Source organism: Haematobia irritans, chromosome 3 (genome assembly GCF_050003625.1).
Source record: "Haematobia irritans isolate KBUSLIRL chromosome 3, ASM5000362v1, whole genome shotgun sequence".
Lineage (NCBI taxonomy): Eukaryota > Metazoa > Arthropoda > Insecta > Diptera > Muscidae > Haematobia > Haematobia irritans.
The window spans coordinates 13400317-13404919 of record NC_134399.1 but is presented as its reverse complement, the minus strand read 5'-3'; the positions used below and the strand labels follow the sequence as shown (position 1 = coordinate 13404919).

General features: G+C 38.7%; 1 long non-coding RNA gene across 1 annotated transcript; it reads right to left on the bottom strand.

Moving 5' to 3' along the window:
- Nucleotides 1-670, bottom strand: LOC142232324 (uncharacterized). The gene is made up of 2 exons (XR_012721097.1): nt 604-670; nt 1-538 (listed from the first exon to the last, which is right to left on the bottom strand). It is a non-coding gene; the product is annotated as an uncharacterized LOC142232324 (long non-coding RNA).
- Between the last annotated feature and the right edge of the window lie 3933 nt (nt 671-4603).

Genomic DNA, 4603 nt, shown 5'->3' with positions numbered 1-4603 from the left:
TTCTATGAATTTTGTATAATTTTTTCATTTTCATCAAAATAAAATATATAATAATACACTACACTACATAATACACTACAATACCAATTGATAAATAATAATCTTATTAAACATATCAACAAATAAGAAAAAAAAACAAACAACAAAACTTTAAATATCTTAAACATTATTAGTAAACACTTTTGCATTGATAATTCGATTTCCTTCCTTTTGGTGTCATAAAACAGCATTAAAATTTATTAAGATGCGGGCAATTTGAAATTAGGAACGTACTGGACCGCGTGTTAGAATGATTTCCAGCCGAAGGAATTCACAAAATACCCATTTTAAACTGTTAATAGCATATGAATTAAACTGACGATGTGATCCACATTTTCATCCAGAAGTTGTTGATTTCAACAATTTGTTGTTTTAAACAATTTTAATTGGTTGCACTTGTAATGTTTCTGGAAACTTTTTCTTGTCGATAAGCCACGCATTTTTCATTGGTCAGCTTCTTAATGTTTGCAAGAATGTAGCATCCAAAGATTTTAGTTTTCTGCAAAGAGATTTAAATTTAGTGACTTCTCTAAAGTGTTGATTTAATTTTTCATATTGACGTACCAATTATTATAAACTTTTTGAAGCAGTTCCAGTTAATTGTCCACCATTTTTTCATCTGCCAGCTTTTATGTTTTCAAAAACGTAGAATCCATAATTTTAGTTTTCTGCAAAGAGATATACATTTAGTGAATTCCTTAAAGTTTTATTTCATTTATTATTGTTACGAATTTGATAATTATAGTTTAAGTTTATTTAAATTAGTTTCCGTTAATTTAAATTTCAAATTGTAACGATAAAATTTCGTTATAACTTGTTGGAATCATCTATTCATTTTCTAGCACTTTCCTGAATTTCTTTTATGTTCTTTTGTTTGCTTATTTTCATGTAAGTTCTCACTCTCTTTGATAACAACCCCTTTGTTTTGTTATTTTGCATTCTCATTTCATCTCATTGTATATTGTCATTGTTTTTGTTCTTGTAGTAATGCGAGCGCATATCTATGTGAGTGTGTATGTGTTTGGCAGCCACCAGATGAATGACTTAATGGTCGTAGATCCTTCTATCATTGTCTAAGAATGTTCTGGCGTTGCCAGAATATTGTAGTGCTACCAGAATGTTCTCGAATTGCCACACCGTCATATATAAAAGCGCTCGCATGCTGCTAACGAGTCAGTCTTAATTAAAGCGTCAAACGAATAACTCCAGTGTGAACGAATTGTAAAGTGTGAAGTCATAGTAAATAAATTGTAGATTGTCGTTATTTAAAAGAACTGTGTTTTAATTGTCGGGTAATTAAAAACGCCTAAATATAAAAACGTAACAATTGGTGTCGGAAGTGAAATAACGGAAAAAAAAAATCTACAATGAAGTTTAATGAGCTTCGTGTGGAAGACTTAAAAAAGGAATTGAGCAAACTGGAGCTGCCGACAACAGGCAATAAGGCCCAGCTTCAAAAGCGTCTACTGGAAGAGTTTGAACGGCGTAATATGGACATTGCGACGCATGAGTTTGATTATAAGGAAGACATTGATGAATCAATACTCGTCAATACAAGCAGTGTAGAAACTCCATCTGTGGCTTCGAGTGTTGTGGATTACACATCAATGCTCAATGTTTTGAGCAAAATGATGGAAGAAAACTCTAGAAAAATCATGGATGAGAATTCTAGAAAAATGGAAGAAAATTCTAGAAAATTGCTGAAAGAAAATGCCCTACAAATGGAAACAAATTCTAGAAAATTGGAAGAAAAATTCGACGAAAATTCTAGAATTCTCAACGAAAAATTACAACAAATTTCTGAAGGCATGGAGAAACGTGTGGACCATATAGAAAATCAAATTGTGGAATTGGATAAGAAAGTTCTTTCCGTGGATGAGAAAATTATGGTTCATGATGAGAAGTTTCTGCACATCGAGAAAAAAATGTCAGAGCTGGAAATTAAAGGTGGTCCAGTGCGCGTCATCGAGGGCTCAAAAATCAAAACTCCTGTTTTCGATGGCTCAACGTCATTTGATGTCTTCAAATTTCAATTCGAAATGGTTGCTTGTAGAAATTTGTGGAATGACGATGATAAAGCAATTGAACTTCTATTGGCATTAAAGGGCAATGCTGCTGATGTGATACAAAGCATTCCCGCTGCTTCTAGAAATAACTATAATGAAGTAATAGCGGCACTTCAACGCAAGTATGGTGGAGAGCACAAGCAGGACATCTTCAGAATGGAATTGAGAGGAAGAATCCAGAAATCGAATGAAACCCTACAAGATTTCGCAACAGAAGTTGAGCGGCTAGTGCTTTTGACATACCCAGGTGAGAGTCATCCTCTTGTGGACCGCATCAAGATTGAAACCTTCGTCAATGGAATTCGAGACCCAGATATAAAATGTGCAACATATGCGTCACAAAAGGCTACATTCGCTGAAACAGTAACATTCGCACTTGCACAGGAGACTGCGAGATTGCTAGCGCGGCCTCAAATTCACAAGGTACGTAAAGTAGAGACAGAGTGTGATGAATCAAAGTCCGTTATTGAGTCGATGAAAGAGGCCATGAAGCAGGCAATGCAAGAAATGAAGCAAGAGGCAAATAAATCCCGGATCAAATGCTATAACTGTGATAAGCCGGGACATCTAGCTCGAGAATGCAAAGCACGACGCAAACGGTCAAGGTCCACATCACCATCTCCATTAAACAATAGCCATAAGAAGGTGACCCCACAGTCAAGTGAGTCACCTTTAAACTAAATCGAGCTAGTTCAGCGGGGCAAGAGCTGGCTCCCACAGACGATGGCCCCACCATCTCCATAGCAATAGTTCAACAGAAAAACAACAATTTAACTATTGCGGGTGTTATTAATGGCGACAAGCGTACTTTGACGTTGGATACTGGTGCATCAAAGTCTATCATTAGATCTGATTTAGTAAAAGGAAAAGTTACACCACTGATTGGAGTCAAGCTACGCACGGCTACAGGGGAACCCGCAACCGTATATGGAAAGGTCACCGTAAAATTAACTATTGCTAACAAATCCGTTACTTATGATTTCATTGTGGCCGATATAGTAGACGAAGTTATAATTGGAGCGGATTTCATGATTGCTTTTGGTCTCAATCTGGATATGAAGCGTCGTGTAATGACATGGTGCGATACCGAAATAACGGTAAACGTGGGATACGACGAGAATACACCTGTCAGACGTTTGACAACGAGCCAGTCAGAGTCTATACCACCGAATGCCGAAGCAATTATATGGGTTTCTATGGATGGAGATTGTGAAGTCGGCCAATTGTGGGTTGTTGAACCAGCAGAAAACAAAAGCAACAACATCTTGATAGCAAATGCCCTGGTAACAACGAACGAAGAGAGACTAATACCAGTCCGTGTCTTGAACTTGTCTGACAATCATGAGCAAATTGTAAAATTTTCTGATATTGGAAAATGTACACCAGCCGAGGCAATAGTCAATTTGGAAGGCAACTCATCAAAGACACATGGAGCAGTGAGAAAACATCTAGAAGGGTATTTCGAGGCTTGGACACGTCATCTATCGCCGTCAGAGAGAAATAAAGCCAAGCAATTGTTGTGGAAAAACGCCTCTGCTTTTGCTTCTGAAAAGGGAAATCAAGGAAGAACATCTGTAGTGAAACATGAAATTAAAACCGCAGAAGAAAGGCCCATAAAACAGGCACCACGAAGTGTTCCCCTGGCAAAAAGAGACGAAGTTCAAAAGCTCATAAAGGAAATGGCGGAGAGTGGAGTGATCGAGCCATCATCAAGTCCTTGGTGTTCCCCAGTTGTGCTGGTCAAAAAGAAAGATGGAAGTACCCGATTCTGCGTGGACTACAGAAAACTAAATGATGTCACCAAAAAGGACAGTTATCCGCTTCCACGCATTGATGACACGTTGGACACACTAGCCGGAACAACATGGTTTTCTACGCTTGATTTGCAGAGTGGATATTGGCAAGTAGAGATCGCCGAGAAAGACAAGGAAAAGACGGCTTTTGGCGTTAATGGCGGTCTCTGGCAATTCAATGTAATGCCGTTCGGGCTCTGCAACGCTCCAGCTACCTTCGAAAGATTGATGGAGCGGGTACTGAAGGGGTTGCACTGGAAGTCGTGCTTGATATACTTGGACGACATCATAGTGATGGGCAAAACATTTGACGAGCACCTTAAGAACTTGAAAGACGTTATCCAGCAATTGTCAGCCGCTGGTCTACGCCTTAACGCAAAGAAATGCTCCCTTTTCCAGAGAGAAGTTAAATACCTGGGTCATCATGTGACTGCAGAGGGCATATCCACCGATGAAGACAAAATCCAAGCTGTCAGAGATTGGCCACGACCCGGAAATCTCCACGAATTAAGAAGTTTCCTTGGGTTATGTACATATTACCGACGATTCGTCCCAAACTTCGCCAGCATCGCCGCTAGTCTCCATAAATTGACGCAAAAAGCTCAGAAGTTCCAGTGGAGCGACGAACAGGAGGATTCATTCCAACATTTAAAAGAACTTTTATGTTCAGCTCCTGTTCTAGCGTATCCTATTCCGGGCGAAAAA